Source organism: Haemaphysalis longicornis, unplaced genomic scaffold, assembly GCF_048455015.1.
Source record: "Haemaphysalis longicornis isolate Haplotype H1 unplaced genomic scaffold, Haemaphysalis longicornis Haplotype H1 scaffold_10, whole genome shotgun sequence".
Taxonomy (NCBI): domain Eukaryota; kingdom Metazoa; phylum Arthropoda; class Arachnida; order Ixodida; family Ixodidae; genus Haemaphysalis; species Haemaphysalis longicornis.
In genome coordinates, this window is record NW_027526204.1 from 35,027,706 (window position 1) to 35,045,474 (window position 17,769).

At 50.9% G+C, this 17,769-nt stretch overlaps 1 long non-coding RNA gene across 1 annotated transcript; it reads left to right on the plus strand.

Moving 5' to 3' along the window:
- Nucleotides 1-6,009: 6,009 nt before the first annotated feature.
- LOC144157697 (uncharacterized) lies at nt 6,010-17,234 on the plus strand. Its single transcript, XR_013319829.1, has 3 exons — nt 6,010-6,149; nt 6,222-6,304; nt 17,142-17,234. It is a non-coding gene; the product is annotated as an uncharacterized LOC144157697 (long non-coding RNA).
- Nucleotides 17,235-17,769: the final 535 nt, after the last annotated feature.

Below are 17,769 nucleotides of genomic sequence, written 5' to 3' on the forward strand. Positions count from 1 at the left end.
CAGGATCACCTGATGAGTTTTCAGCAGTGACCATGTTTTGCCCAGTTGCAGGGTAAGTCTTGCCACTCGCGCTTTGGTGTGTGGTCAACGCGGCACAAGGGTGAGGAGCAGGCGGCACATCTGCGGCGGATGCGGCATCCGGCAGTGAGCAGTCGCATTCCATGGTTTGGTTCCCGGCGGAATCTTCTGAGGGATTTTCAGCGGCGTCCATAGCTTGCCGTGGTGAAGGGGCTGTAGTTGAGATGGTGGGAAGGCGAGTAGTCGGTGCCACAGCAGCAGTTGCAGCTGTCAGGCGACAAGCGCCCGACCTTCGCGGTTAGGGTTAGTTGAACGCTGGGGCCGGTCCGGGTCTTTCAGTCAGGGAGACAGTCGGTACTCACACCAGTAAAACCGATGATTACTGTCGGACGCAGGGTCACTTCAGGGTCACACTGGCGCCATTTTAGGGAGATACTCAACGAAGAACCGCAAAAGTAACACAAAAAGCATCAGGAGCAGTCGGAACCGAAGTGCTGAGCTTCTTCGTCTTCGTCGTCTTCCAAAAGCATACAATACACAAAAAAAGAAATAAACACATCGAAAAGCACTCCTTGGCAGAAAGTATAAGACAAAAACAGCAACAACAAAAAAACTTACAACAAATTTGAATTTGGCAATGCTTCCCGGAAATGGTGAAGGGTTTGTAATGCAAGCTAATAAAGCAGCCAGGTGTTTCTACTCACGGCACTTTTTCGGCAAAAAAGAATAAGAGTTGGTGACAGTGTTTTGTGTTCGGGGTATCCACTCTGTGACAATGGTCAAGATGTTCAGATATGAAACGTGCGGGTTGTATCGAGCATGAATTGAGTACGTGGTTATTATGATACGCTTTCGGTAATAGGCACAGACGAGACAGTTTTCTACGTGTAGCAAGAGTAGTTAAGTTCAGTCTGAATTTCATAGAAGCTGCACTGGCCTTACGATGATAGTTAGAAAGTATGAATTTCACCGAACGGTTTTGTACAGCTTCAAGTTGGTTAGTTAAATTCGTATATCCAGGATCGCAAGCTGACGAAGCATACTCTGCTATGTGTCGCCCGTAAGTAACGTATAACTATTTTTGAGAGAAGAAGGTGCTAAGGAAAAAATTTGCTGTAAGTATCCAAGAATGCAGTTAGCCTTAGAATAAAATCAATAGTTGATGTGTATATGTCAAATATGTAAATATGTTTTATATGTGTATTCAAACTCTTGCTGCTTGCCTGTAGAGTGTTTGCTCCCACACTCCTCTCTGCAATACCCATTTCTCTTGCGTTGGTGGGGTATTCAGCGTTTCGTTGGCGTAATAACCGCCGAAATTCATTGAAGAAGCAGGAGCTCGATGAAGACACGTCCGCCGGAGCAGGGTGATGATGATGATCCTACAGATCCATCTTTCGTCCTGAGAAGTAGTTTCTGCCGTGGGTGGTAGAGAGTGCAATCACGTGACTGTGGCCGATTGGCAAAAAAATGAAAGCGGGTGATAGAAGCGCGCCACATTCAAAGCAGTTGGTGCTCGTATTAGGTTATAGAAACCGTTCACTTTTCAGCACAAATATCCTCAGCCCGGTCGATCTGCCTACCTGCTTTTAAGGCGACAGCCTGGCAATACCTATTAGCAACTTCTCTTCTAAACATTGTATATGCGCTTTTTACTCGCTTTCGTTTTTTTTGTCTTTTGCAACGGTTTAATTTAAACAGCTTCATTTCTGCTATTACGTCTTTGAGTCAGTTTTTTCAATTTAATTTGTTCGTCTTAGTGTGCAAGCGACTCGAACACACCACAGCCTCCTTAGCATCGGGGTTCTGCGAGGTTGGTGTTCGCCTGTCCTACTCCAGTGACATCACGTTCAGGCTTCACTTTGAAGCACTATTCTGGAAATGTTACTTTTCAATTTCACAGTGTTATGAATTCTGTGAACCGGGCATGTTAGTTCCTCAAAGCTCCCAACTGCGGGCCAATCCCCCAAGTGGCCATGTTTTACGAAGGAAGGAATAGCGGCAATGATAACTTTTGAGAATTGTTTGCTATATTTTATTTTGTTCTTCACAGCTTTTGTTCGAAGAAGCTCCCCACAGTCGTTTTTTTCATAGAGCTCAATACCCTCACAACGCTCTCTTCTTTCGTGCCCTTCCAACTCCCTCTTATCCTCCCTCTGGCGTGGGGCTATCTCAGCGGGGTGGGGCTGTCGCAGTGGGGTTATCCCATAGACTTGCATACTAATATATACTAGAAGAAAATCTGTCGCTGCAGTCGCGGGCCGCCAAGGGCGGCGCCATTCCGCTAATGACGTTCCTCCCTACTTGGCTTAGCTAGCCATATGGCTTCTTTTTTGTCTCGAAGCCAAAATAATTCAAAAAGGGTAATATTTTTTTTAATTTTTCATCGTGCAGGAAGCTTCTAATAACTACTGACAAATTAATATTTTTGGAGGTTAAATTTTATCAGAACAAAACAAATTTTATGAAGATTCTACAGTAATATTCTTGCTTTTTTTCACCCATAACCAGCTTTTCAGCCTGTTCATGAGTCATGCCAAGGACAAGTGGATCATGCCTGCCTGGTACATAGCGGAACGCTCGCCAAAGCACGGGTCCCTTTGACAGTGGCGCCAGATTTCCCTCCAGTATATAGTAGTATAAAACTCAATGGGTTATCTAGTTTATTCTTGGGAATGAGTACTGAAGGTCGATTTCAGATGGTGCTGCATGCAGACGATAGCACGAGCCGTACTTTATCAACGTAAGCGGCCCCAATACAGCGGGCTGAGTATGCCAGGCGCGCTGCGCGCGATTCCGGCGCTTTCGTTCGAGGTGTATTGAATGCTCCACTATCTCTACTTTCATAACCCAAGCAGCTGGAAACTCGGGAGTAGGCGGAACTCAGGCCTTCTTTATAGCGCCCCTGCTTCCCCGAAGTGTACTTTCTACAGTTCGGTGGTGTAACAAGAAGATGTGTGATAATCAGGGGTTCTGACAACAAGATGTATGACAAGAAGCAGAAAAAGGTGTTCGTGTCATACGTGGAAAAAGCGGTCTACGCCATTTTTGTGAAATATGAAAAAGTCACCGTGTGCACAATTCCCGCTTTTTTGTGCAAGCCTGATAGAGGTTGGTTAAGCCGATAGCCGAAAACTGCGTTTCAGACATTTGTAGTGCTGCGAAGAATGCCTTCAGCTCAGTTTACTTATGCGTTCTGTGGTCAGCGCCTGGCAGCACCCAGGTGTCTTGTATGCCAAACGGTTCCCTTTGGTCCAGCTGGAAAGCCTTACTGGTCACTCTACTGTTCATGTTAAGGAACGGCTGGGCCATGGCGGCCCAGACATAGCTGTTATTCTGGACCGCGTCACAGTCATGCTGAAGCCACTGAATATCAGCGTCCATCGGCTTTTATTAGTTTGAATACCTGGCAGTACACGGAATGAATGGGTAGCGGTTGCCACAAGCGGACTCCATGTGGACTGCTCCAGAGGTCACCTCTTGCAACCGTGCTTGGCGGCATTCTGTCCGAGTAGAGCTCGTGTCGACCGACATTGTTCCCCTAAGTTTCAAAGCCACCGGGATCTACAACAGCTTGCATGGTGTGAAGACTACTTCTTGTCGTTTAATGGGTATGCACCGCAACACTGCACCAGGTCGGAATCCGAGTACTCGACCAGCGTAGACGAATCATTGTTACGCGGACTATCCCACGTGCTGTACTGCGACACTTTCCGTTGAGCAATCGCAATAATGTTTTCACTCAAAAGAATTTTTGCAGACTGTACCCATGGGAGGAACTTGAGAGAGAGAGAGAGAGAGAGAGAGAGAGAGAGAGAGAGAGAGAGAGAGAGAGAGAGAAACTTTATTGCGTGTCCGGCAGAGTGAATTAGGCCGTGGGGGTCGGCCCCGATCCCGGGCGGGTCGAGCCCGTAATGGTTTGCGCCACCGCAGGTCGTTCCCGCTGTCGGGTCAGGGCTTCCTCCACCTGCCGGACGGCCTGGAGTTGAGTGTTGTAGTCTGAGGAGGTGAGGGCTTCACGCACTTTTGGTGCAATTCTTGTGCTTCAGAGTGTGCTTGTAGGTGTGTGCAATCGTTGAGGATGTGCGCTGTCGTAGCGGGGGCAGTCTTGCAGATGATGCAACGGTAGGGGTTCTATAGCGTTGGGCAGATGTATCTGGCAAGCACGGGTGTCAGGATTGAGTCCGTCTGTACCTGGCGGTATAGCACGCCTTCGCGGCGCGCTAGTTGCGGGTGTGGGGCAGGGAGTCGCTGCCTGTTGTGGCGGTACCATCTCAGGATGTCTCCGTACGTCTCCAGTGGTACTGGTTCGCTCTCTTCGGCTCGCAGTTGGCTGTTCCGATTGCGGTGCGAGTGTTGGCCGGTGTGCGTCGTGCGGTACGTAAGTCCTCGCGCTGCGCGGTCAGCCTCCTCGTTCCGGTTACGGATCCGCCCCTCCGGGTCGAGCAGTCCCACGTGTGCAGGATACCAACTGATAAAGATCGGGTGCTGGCGGGTTTGGCCCGTCCTGTGGAGTAAGCGGGCCGTACTGGTGCTTGTTGCGTTGTTCACAAAGCGGAGGATCGCTGTTCGTGACTCGCTGAGTATCGTTCTACATCGAGGGTCGGTCGCGGCGAGGGCGATCGCGAGCTCTTCTGCGTGATGCGAGTCCATGGCCTTGAAGCTGCCGGCCGTGCGGATTGTTCCATCGGATGCTGCGATTGCGACTGCCATGTTGTAGTTGGGCTGTGTAGTAGTTGAGGAACTTGAAAATTGGCCCTCGGATCTTAAAAGAAAAAAAAAACGTGCGGCTGTTATACGCGTTTATGCGCCGAAACTTGCAGAAACAGTAAAAGTAAGTGTCTTTTCCTCCGTTTTCTTGCGTTTTTTGTTGCTGATCTTTACGTGAATGTGACTGCGAGCGGCTATGACGTGCTAAGGCAGCTGTTGCAAAATACCTTTGGCCTAAGCAATAATATACAAGGACACCTAAAAATGTCAAAATAGTCATTTTTACTGCCGTCAACCACGCTGACGCAGTTCATCTCGGAGCATTTGTTTCCTAGGGCTTTGTAACAGCTGGCTTGTCCCGCCGCGATCGGACGACACAAGTGTCACCTAGAGGGCCAGCTGCAAAAAAAAAAGAACGTAAGAAACATCTGCTAATGTTACTGCTACGGCGTGTTTCTATTCCCCATCTCCCTACCTGAACAATTTTGTCGATAGTTTTGCCGCCCTTTGTTATTTCCGTATCGGCTAAAGCATTACAAATGAACCAAATTTCTGGGGAAGGCAAAAACATTCTACTCTTCCTGTTTTCCCACGTGACATGCACTGGCAGTGCCAGGGTCCTTTCTAGTATATCTTCCTAGAAACCCTGTTGTAAAAAATGTCCACTATTCAGCCCTGCGACAGTGGATCCCCAGCGAGGCTCTTGTAAACCACTACACGTGCTGATTTGGGGGCGTATGAAACGTTCCTTGCCGTCTCGGCGGGCTTGTCACTTGCGCTCGGCTTCTTTGGCAGCACAGCCTGACGCATGTGCTCGCCAGAGAATGACGTCAACACCGGTTTTCGGTTGCAGCTGCAAACCTAGTCTTTACCAGCAAGACATAGGCATGTCCCATTGTTCACAAGCGCCTCATGTATATCTTGCGGTTTTGATGCTTGTTTCGTGGTTTTTTAAACGAATACTGCACTCTATGTTGTATGCGTGATGGCAAATAATGATTGCGCAGGCCTTCTCTGGCAGCAAATGGTGGGTTTTGCCTGGCCTGACACATGCGCTCAGCGTTTTGGGCGAAAACTGCTCGATCCTGCCTGGTTTATTTGCTTACGACACTACAATTTTCCCACCACCGAGAGGGTAATAGCCTCGCTGTACAACAAGAGAAATAAATTTCGCTGCGCTGTCCGTGCACCGTGTCTAGTAGCAGCGCCAGCGCACCGCTTTATCGCGGGCCGCGCGCTCCCCAGCGGCTGCCGACGACTCCGCTCGCAGTGCGGCAGCGCTCTTGCATGTCCCGCATTGTGCTGTTTCTACGCTTGGAACATTACTATTAACTAGAGCAATCGGCTGTCATTATCTGGCACTTTTGGCTTGGCTCTCAATACCTGCATCAATCGAAGGCGACTTGGCAATCCCCGAAAGGGTATGTTCCAATCTCTGTGTGAATAAACGTGCACGGGCCATTTCCACCCGCCAATTCGTGCTATTCTTGAAGGAAAACGAAGCTCCGGCCTTTTGACCTGCTTGTATCGGACCGTCCAGCTGCCTCTTTTGGCCTCCCTGCAGTTCTCTAGGAAGGTGAGCTGGGAGCGTTTTTCGTATTTCCTTTCTGAGAACGTGCGGGGGATATACACGAAGGTGAGCGCACCCGGGAAAACAGATGAAATATCCTTACTGCGCAAACGGGATTATGCCCTCGCATTTGAGTCGTGTTCGGTTTATTAGTAAATCAATGAATACTGAAGGTATAACTGTTTGTGAGAATAACCCACAGATTCCGATCCCTTTTTTTATCTTTGCAAGTAGAACTAGCCTTCCCCACTGCTGCGACGGGTGCATGCGTCGTTGCCCTTAGTGTTCCGACCTAAGCAAAGCTGGTGTTCTTGGCGATATTTTTAGTTGCTTCATGCCAGCGAACTGCATATACCAAGGAAATCTCTTCCCATCATAACTCATGCACTTAGGCCACCTCTGAATACCATGTTCGACGTATTGGGTTTGCAGCGCATTTTGCATATATTTATCCATTTTATTTCTAGCAGCGCCCTTATGATATGCTGTCTCTTGCGTGTTAACGCTGGCGTTTAATTTTTCTGCAGCCTAAATAACATCGCCATCAAACAATAAACTGCTTTGTGGTCGCATGACCCTTCCCTAGTTCACGTTTAAAGTCCAACAGCAACTAAATTTTCGGCTCCCTAAATGCACTATTTTCCGGTATATAACCTTAAAAGTTGCTAACTGCAAAATTTGGAGGCGCAAATGTGCTTCGCTGTATCGTAAAGGAAGATCAAAAACACTCTTTTGAAACCGAAACTGGACAAAAAAAGGGCGCCCATTATGGACGGCCGGACGTGACACTCAGGAATCGAGAGGGCGCAGCCAGCGGATTTTCCCACAGCTCCCTGAGAGAAGACGGCGCGCATTCGATGTGTTTCGGGTTGTATGTTGCTTCAGACATTTAAAACATGCGCGAAAAAGGGTTTGGTAAGTTCGTGCAACCATTATTACTTCTTTCTGAGCTGCTGAGACGCGCTTATAGTCGTCCGGTAAAACGGAAACACAGGCATCGCGAGACGTCGTGGCGAAGCTGATTGCGCAAAAGGCAGTGTTGAGCGCTAGATGGGCGCCGGCACAGCTAATATGCCCTGTGCCGATAGAACCATCCTGTGTTTGTGAGAGAAAAGAAAAAAAAAGCTAACGCGGAAGGAAAGTTTCGAAACATGGCGGCTGGTGTGTAAGAATTTCGTTTTAGGGCATGTTGTGAAAGTTCAAATCCAGAATTTTATTATTTTTGTTTACACGGGCAGTTTTGTTCCTGTTAGCAGAGTGCCCGCACCAAATCTTTAGATAATGATGCCATGCAGCGACGAAAGCACTGCAGTGTCTTCACTCGTGAAGCACTGACCTTTACCGATGCTCAGTGCTGCGAAATGTGGCCTCGTTTTTTGTTTTTTTTCCTAACTGGCGAGAGAAATGTTGCCAACAGCGGCTAGTATTTATTTGTTTTTTGGCGAAGTTGTTTGAACTGAATCGATTTCGTGTAGGGCGCCGCGTGCCGTACTCGTCCGGGCTCCGACCGGCCTCGGGTCGGGTCGGCGCAGAGCTCTTCGATGGCGTCAGCGTACGCGCGCTCTCGAAAAGCCGACCGGTCGATCGTGCAGTGGGCCGCACAGCTAGCCACCGTACTCGTTCACACCCCTACCGGCAGCGACAACCGCGTATCGTCTCGCGCCAGCCGTTCTGCTCGTAGAGAAGCAGGGCCGCGAGCTTGCAGCGCGCCGCACAGCCGCCGTAGTCGTGCGCGCGCCGACGCACCGAGCGGCCGCGACAACAGCGTGTCGTCTCGAGTCGGCCGTTCTGCGTATTGCGGACTCGTAGAGACGTCCGGCCGCGACCTTGCAGTGCGCCGCACAGCTGCCGTAGTCATTCGCGCGCCGCCGCACCGACCCGCCGCGCCAACAGCGTATCGCCTCACGTAGGCCGTACACGCGTTTCGCGTGCTCGTCGAGTCGACCGAGACCCTGCTGCCGCCGTGGCGACCACGAAATCGGCCGTTGTGCTACTGCCGTATTCGTTCTAGACCGCACCGGCACTTTTCGAATTTGCTTGTTATGTATCGCCAACCTGGAGTTTCTTCAATTTTTCGCATAACGGAAACGCGTGAAAGCAATTATTCCTGCATGAGGCACGAATTATACAGCTCACTCGCGTGAGACCGCACGTAAAAGGGCTACTGAGGAGAGGCGACGGCCGCACGGGAGTCCTTACTGACACGTCACATCCGGAAGTCCGCCGCAGTGGCGACAAGTTGCGGCGACACTCCGCCAGGTGCTGCGTCAGCTGAAGTGGCGTGTTTTCGAACAGTTTTACTAAAAAAACTGCGCGTTTGTGGGGTTGAACATTAGGTCACAAGGGACTTTCGAGGTGCATACCACGCATTGAAGCAGAATTTAGGGCAGGTAAATTTTCGTGGCAGTTGGCCTTTAACGACGCACTCTCCTGCGGTGCCATCCATCGTTGCAGCCCGATATGTTGTATCGACCTGCATTAGCACTGAAAAGACCCTACTCAACCTAGGTTATGCTTGATTAGCCTGTGTTGAAAAATAATATTCAATAAACTTCAACCGTCTGTTTAGGAAAGCTAAAGTACGCCAAAAAAACGGCTCAATGTCCCAAGCTAAGGAGCCATTTTTCTGCGAGGTGCTGAATAGGCGACCATGAAGAGGTTTGTTTCACCCGTTTAAAATTGCCATCCTGCTCCAGCGTATTACAATGATTTTGTCATCATGCCAGTGAGTCTACCGGGAGAAAACACACCCACAAAAAATTACGCGAGCAGTAGCTTGCTAAGGCCTAAACGCGGAAACCGAAAATGCAAATTAACAGTAGAACTATATACTTTTGCGTGTCAAGTGTACGGGTATGTTTGTGAAATTGTATGTTCGTGGAACTGTAAGTGTAAATTTGTGGTCCGTCAAGGAAACAGCAATCGGGCTAGGTTTAAGGAAGATTTCGCCGGAATACAGACTTGCTTTCTCGTTTCTTTGTGGTTGTACAAATCTCCCGGTTTTTCATTATCTTACAACCGGCCCATAATTTTGATGACTGATGGAGTAGCGTTCGAGCTCATTACAGAGTCACGGTAGATTTGCATTGCAATTTTGCTGAGGGAGTGCGCAAATGCATTTCGGCAAACCTGCCGTTATTCGGAAAACTCGTGCGCATAGCCACGTCAAAGCAACCTCTGAAATAACAGAGTCTGACAAAACCTTCCAACAGAACAGCAATCGCCAACCACGCCACGAAGGAGCACGCAAAAAAAGACCAAAGAGCACGCGACAAAAGAGCAAAGCGTCCAATTAGCACAAAAAGAGAACAGCGCTCTATTATGGAGCCCCTCAATAGGCAATAATTTACATTTTAACCAGTGTACGAACATTACAAAAAAGTATAAAATTCTCCTAATTGGTCGGTCTGAACACCTCTTTGTTGCTTTGGAAAAATGTCTCAATTTTGTGGCTGGCAACCATAACATGCTCCGTGTTTAAATTTTATAGTGTATTTTGTGCCATTTCTCAACACAATACGTAAAAGTTTTTACAAGCGAAACGTGTCTCATTTTTGTTCTTTCAGGTTCATGTCGTAACTGGGCCTCAATATTTTACTGTTTAATCAATATTTCGTTACCCCGCGCGGTGGCTTACAGGCTAAGGCGTTGCGCTGCTGAGCACGAGGTCGCGGGTTCAATTTCCGGCCGCGGCAGCCGCTTTTCTGATGGAGGCGAAACGCAAAAACGCGCGTATGCACGGCATTTCGGTGCACGTTAAAGATCCCCAGGAGAGGAAAATTAAATTAATCCGCAGCCCTCCACTACAAAGCGCCTCATCGACTGCGTTGCGTTAGCGCGCCAAACCCTACAATCCATCAATCATTATTTCGTCACGCAGTGGGCACGTTTAAATTGTCAATTTATCGGCAGTATTAAGTGCGCCGTCCACCTATATTATCGCAATTCCGCTGATTGAATATTACAGCCGCAAAATAGCAAAGTTTGGTTCCTTTTATATTGTGAAGAGCCAATGATAACGCCGGGTGGAAGGATTTACGTTTTGCTTGAATGAACTAATGCTCAGCATAAACTTACAGATTACAGAATGAGCGAAGAAACAGCAAAGAAATAGACCTGCAGACCCGCATTTATCTGTTTCGGCCTGGTTTTTCGAAGCATCGGAGTATTTCTACAAACACTTCGGATGAGGCAAGAACCGATAACAATAGCGATCGCAAAGCTTTAATCTTTCCCTGGCATGTACGCTTGCCTATGCCACATGCACAAAAAGAAAACACGAGAGAGAGAGAGAATAGTCTTTAATGATACTGGTGAGGTTAGCCTGGCCAAGGCGCCTAGCTTGCTACACCAGATGTATAAAAAAATGAAATCGATGAAGAGGTGATGATAATGACTGTGAAAACACGAAACTCGCATGAAACGAAAGGTAATATAGCTGAGCATGGAAGCGAGCTACAAACATAGACAAACAAAATATGTGAACTTTGGTCACAGCAGTATGATGTTTACACTACTTTGCTGCTTATGTATTGCAAGCGACCGTGTGCATTGGATACATTACTCACAAGAAAGTACTGTCCTTTTGAAAAGAACTCGACGTAATATCCGGTGATGTCGTATCTCTCTACAAATGACAGGGACTACGAATAAATTCTCGTTCAACTTCGCTTTTGCGGGCCTCACAACTTTCCTCGAACAAGTGAGAGCCTTAGTTTACTGTTACGGCTAGCATCATTTAGCGATGGCAGCAATGCTGTAATCAGCGTCCCATGATCAACAGGATGTTCCGTTTCGCAAATGTGGTATTTACCCAGCGAAAAGGAACACACACACGCACACAACCACTTACACACGCGTGCGCACAAACACGCACGCTGGCATACACACACGCACGCACACGCACGCACACACACACACTCACACGCACACGCGTACACACTCACACACAAGCACGAACACGCAAGCACGCGCACACGCACACACACGCACGCACACATGAACGCACGCACACACGCACACATGCACGCACGCACACACAAGCACACACACACGCACGCACGCACACACACACACGCACACGCACGCAAGCACGCACACACGCACGAACGGCAAACGCAAACGCATACACGCACGCACGCATGAACACGCTCGCACACGCAAACGCACGCACGCACCCTAGAACAGACCCACACATGCACACTCACCCACCCCCACATGCACACACGAACGCGCACACTCCCGCACACACACACACGCACGCTCACACGCGCACGCACGCACACACGCACACACAGACACGCAAACACACATACGCACATGCACGCATGCACGCGCACACGCACGCACACACACGCACGCACACATGAACGCACGCACACACGCACACATGCACGCACGCACACACAAGCACACGCACACACACGCACACACACACGCACACGCACGCAAGCACGCACACATGCACGATCGCACAAACGCAAACGCATACACGCACGCATGAACACGCTCGCACACGCAAACGCACGCACGCACCCTAGAACAGACCCACACATGCACACTCACCCACCCCCACATGCACACACGAACGCGCACACTCCCGCACACACACACACGCACGCTCACACGCGCACGCACGCACACACGCACACAGAGACACGCAAACACGCATACGCACATGCACGCAAGCACGCACACAAGAACAGACACACTCGCACGCACACGCACGCTCACGCACAGGCAAGCACGCACGGGTGCACACAAGTACAACCGCACGCACACACGCACACACACAATCGCACAAACGCACACAAGTACACACACACGCACACACGCATGCACGCGCACACACGCAAACACGCGCACACACACGCACGAACATGCACGCGCACTTGCATACGCACGCACACGGGCGCACGGACGCACGCACACACACAAACACGCACAAATGCACGCATCCACGCACACGCACATGTACACACGTGCACAAGCACGCACGGACTCACACACGCACGCCGGCACACAGGCATACAAACACACACGCACACGCACATGCACGAACGCACACGCACACACACGCAAACACGCACACGCACGCACACACACACGCACGAACACGCACTCGCATACGCACGTACACACACGAACGCACGTACGCACGTACTCACACATACACGCGCACGCACGAATACACGCATCCATACACACGCACACGCGAACACGCGCACGCACAGGCACGCACAAGCATGCATGCATAGGCACGCGCACGCACTCTCACACGCACGCAAAGGCACACACGCACGCAATCACAGGCACGCACACGCACATGCACAAGCACAGGCACATACGTACACACGCACACGCGCACACGCAGACAGACACACGCACGCACGCATGCATGCCCGCACGCACGCGCGTGCACGCACACACAAAAGACGCCCGCATCAGCACGCACACACAAGCACAGGCCCGCACTTGTTCACGCGTACGCCCGCACGCACACGCACGCTCTGGCATGCATAGGTACTGGCGCACGCATGCACGCACGCACAGGCACGCACACGCACGCACCGGAACGCACACGCACGTGCACAGACACACACGCACGCACACACGCCCGCGCACACACCCCCACAGGCAAAGGCACACGCCCACACATGCACGCACGCACGCACGGAAATAATCACATGCACACACACACATGCACGCGCGCGCAAACACTAACACGCATCCGCATCACGGACACAGGCACGCATGAACACAGACGCTCCAACCGACACAACACTCCTATACAGAAACATAACACATGCTGAACACCCACACCCGTACGCAGGCACACACACTCGCACAATTACACGTACACGCACCCACCTACCCACGCACACATACACACACACACAGGCACGCACACACATCCACGCACACACACGCACACGAGGATGCACGCACGAACGCACGCATGCACACACACAAACACACAGACACTCACGCACGCACACGCACACAAATGCACACACACGGACACACACACAAACGCACACACGCACAGACACGCACGCAGACGCCCATGCACACGCACACACACACACACATGCAGGCGCACGCGTGCATGCGCGCACGCATAGGCACGCACACGCGCATACACGCATCCGCGCACGCACACACAGGCAAGCACATGAGCATGCGCGCAGGCACAGGCATGCACAGACACACGCGGACGCACGAACCCACGCACACAGACACACACATGCACACACACGCACACGTACACGCACACGCACGCAAATGCACGCACAGGCACACGGATACACGCAGGCACACACACAGACGCAGGGACCCACACAAGTGCGCACGCACACGCACGCACACACACACGCACGCACACAAACACGCACGTACCTACACAAACACACCCATGCACATGCACACGAGCGCAGGCAGACACGATCGCTCGCACGCCCATGCACAGACGCACACACACACATTCATACACACGCACACATACATACACGGGCGCGGGCACACACACGCATGCATAGGTACTCGCGCACGCATGCGCGCACGCAGAGGCACGCACACGCACGCACCGGAACGCACAAGCACGTGCACAGACACACACACACGCACACATGCCCATGCACACACACCCACAGGCAAAGGCACACGTCCACACATGCACGCACGCACGCACGGAAATAAGCACACGCACACACACACATGCACGTGCGCGCAAACACTGACACGCAGCCGCAGCACGGACACAGGCACGCATGAACAAAGACGCTCCAACCGACACAACACTCCTATACAGAGACATAACACACGCTGAACACCCACACCGTACTCAGGCACACACACTCGCACAAGTAGACGCACACGCGCCTACCTACCCACGCACACATACACACACATACAAGCACGCACACACAACCACGCACACACACGCACACGAGGATGCACGCACGCATGCACACACACAAACACACACTCACGCACGCATACGCACACAAATGCACACACACGGACACACACACATACGCACACACGCACAGACACGCACACAGACGCCCATGCACACGCACACACACACACACGCACATGCAGGCGCACGCGTGCATGCGCGCACGCATAGGCACGCACACGCGCACACACGCATCCGCGCACGCACACACAGGCAAGCACACGAGCATGCACGGAGGCACAGGCATGCACAGACACACGCTGACGCACGAACGCACACACACAGACACACACATGCACACACACGCACACGTACATGCACACGCATGCAAATGCACACACACGCACACGGATACATGCAGGCACACACACAGACGCACGGACTCACGCACGTGCGCACACATACACTCGTACACACACACGTACGCACACAAACACGCACGTACTACACAAACACACCCATGCACATGCACACGAGCGCAGGCAGACACGATCGCACGCACGCCCACGCACAGACGCACACACACATTCATACACACGCACACATACATACACGGGCGCGCGCACACACACGCGCAAGCACGCATGCATGACCACACGCACTCCAACCTAGACAACACTCACATACACAGACATAACACACGCACAACACCCACACCCGAACGTAGGCACACACACGTACACACACGAACAAACAAATCCACCCACCCACCCACATAGACACAAACACACACGCACGGATGCACTCGCGCGCTGGCAGCACGCACGAACCTACGCGCACCAACAGACACAACGCTCACATTAACAAACACAAGCACAACACCCACACCCGTACACACAGACACAACACTGACATGCCTGCACGCAAACACAACACCCACAGACGCATAAGGTAAACGCCCACATACAACACATGCAGACACGCCCACACAAACACACGCACGCGCGGTCGCGCCAAAGACATACACAAGCGCGCGTACGCACGTACGCAAGCATACACATACGCACACGCAAACAGGCACAAACACACACCCTCTATCTGACGCAAAACTCACAAAGACATAACACACGCACTACAACCACACCCGCACGCAGGCACACGCACACGCCACACACACAGAAACACACACACGAGCGCGCACGCACTCACACGCACGCACGAGCGCACACACACATCAACAAACGCGCACCAACAGACACAACACTCACATACACATACATTACACACGCACAATACCCACACCCGCACGTAGGCACACAAACAGTCACAGCACCCAAAACGTATAAGGCAAACGCGTACACACAACACACGCACGCACGCACATACCCACACACACACACACACGCAAGCACGCAAGCTTGCATGCACGTGCACACCTACACACGCGCACACACACATACACAGACACGTACGCACGAACTCCCGACACAGGCACACACCCACGCACGCACGCACAAACAAACGCGCTCCAACAGGCACAACACTCATATACACAGGCATAACACACACACAACAACCACACCCGCACTCTGGAACACGTGCACGCGTACACGCACACACGCACGCGCAAACAAGCCGGCACGCACGCACAAACAGTAAACACTCACATACACAGACATAACACACGCACAACACCCACCCCCGCACGCAGACACAGGCACACACAAACAGATACAACACTCACACGCCTGCACGCACACATAACACCCACAGACGAATAAGGCAAACGCGCACACATAACACACGCTCACACAGAGAAGCGCGGACGCGAACGCACGACACACACACATAGGCACACAAACGCACGCAGAAAAACACGAACGCGCGCATGCACACGAACGCACTCACACACCTGCAAACACACACACAAGCAAATGAGCACACAGGTAGCCGCGAGCGATCACACACGCGTGTATACAAAGACACATACAAAGACACAGTGCTATCACGCGTGCACATGTACGCAGGGACGTGCATTTACGCACTCCAGCGCGTATGCATAAGTTCGATGTCGATGCCATTCAGGTTCGAACGGCTTTATTTCTCTCAGCGTCAGTTTCGCTCCCCCTCCGTTGCGGATAGCTTAAATTTTAATCAATTCGGTTGCACTATATGAGGAACCGATGATGTGCTAGTTATAATTCACGAGCCACTTCATTGTTATGCCTCTAGCAAACACGCAGCAGTAGCAGCAGCAGCAGGATGAGTAGCTTATTAGGCACAAAAATGCGAAATGCGAGAAAACTTTTGTCAACGTCATCCTCGAATGATCACTGTGAAAGGGCAACCTTCTTTTGTGTGTTCTCTTTCTGAGAAACACCTTCAATATAGCGCGGTGCTTTTCTTTGCTTCTCCGAGGCAATAAAGTTTGATAAGCTGTGCTCTTCACTAAATTTTCTCGCTTAATTTGAACTCGCTTCATCTTGACACCCTGCAGCCGGCGGCAGTTATTCGATATTGCCTGTTTTGCCTTCTCTTGATACGTTTCCTTAGGCATAACCGCAATGCCCCGTTCTCTGTCACAAGGCGACAGACGCATGTCCACTCTCCGTTGAAGCGCTGTGGTTTGCCAGGAGGTAACGAGGGCTTTTCCTTGGGGCAGTCTTGAAAGTGTCAACGCCTTCAATAATACAACAATAAACTTCCTCCGTACTTGCTATCGAAATACTGTTTCTAACCGAGGAAAAGAGCTCAAACTTGTGTTGAAACGCGTGGACACAAAATCATGGCCCTTGCCGCAGTGTACCTACTGCTTGGGCAGGGGGAGTTGGCGCTCCTCCAAGGTGAGGTGTGCAATGCGGATGGAGGCGGGGGTAGCCCGCCACATGAAGGTGGCTGTTTGCGTAGCCACTCTTGCACTAAAGCGCTGGTTTTGTTTTTTAGGCAGTATGAATCAACAGGCCGAAATAATGCTATTGCTTTAGCGTTATTATCCCGAGGAAATTCCAGGCTGGATAGTTTCGCAGCATGAGTGGTAAGCGATGCCCAGACAGACCTCTTCCTTGAGCGAACTGACAGTTTCCCTTTTTGTTACCACACACACCAAGTATAACGTTCTTTACGTAAGGTTTTTTCTTTATTTGGTAAATGTTAATCTTCGACAAGGCGCTAACTCGCAATTATTTGTGTACTGAAAAAAAAATCAAATATAGATTGAGTGCGTCTCATGTGCTGCGTTCTTCTCGCTCGAGATAAAATAAAAAAATAGCAGTGAAGTAGCGCCGCGTTGTTCATTCGTGTTGCCTTTGTTTCTGTATAGACTGCCTTCAACACCAACACAAGAACCAGAATGGTGTTCTAAATATAACAGTGCGAATTAATGTTTGTTTTTATATACATCGCGTAACTACTTCTTTCAACTACTTTTTCAACAAACGCACTGGGCAGACTGAAAATTCTCTAAACAAACTGCTTGGGATTTGTTTTCATAGGTGACGCCCGCACAGAAACAGCCACCATGACTGAAATGTCCGTGGCCTCTGAGGGTAAGCTCACAGGAAACTTTCATTCA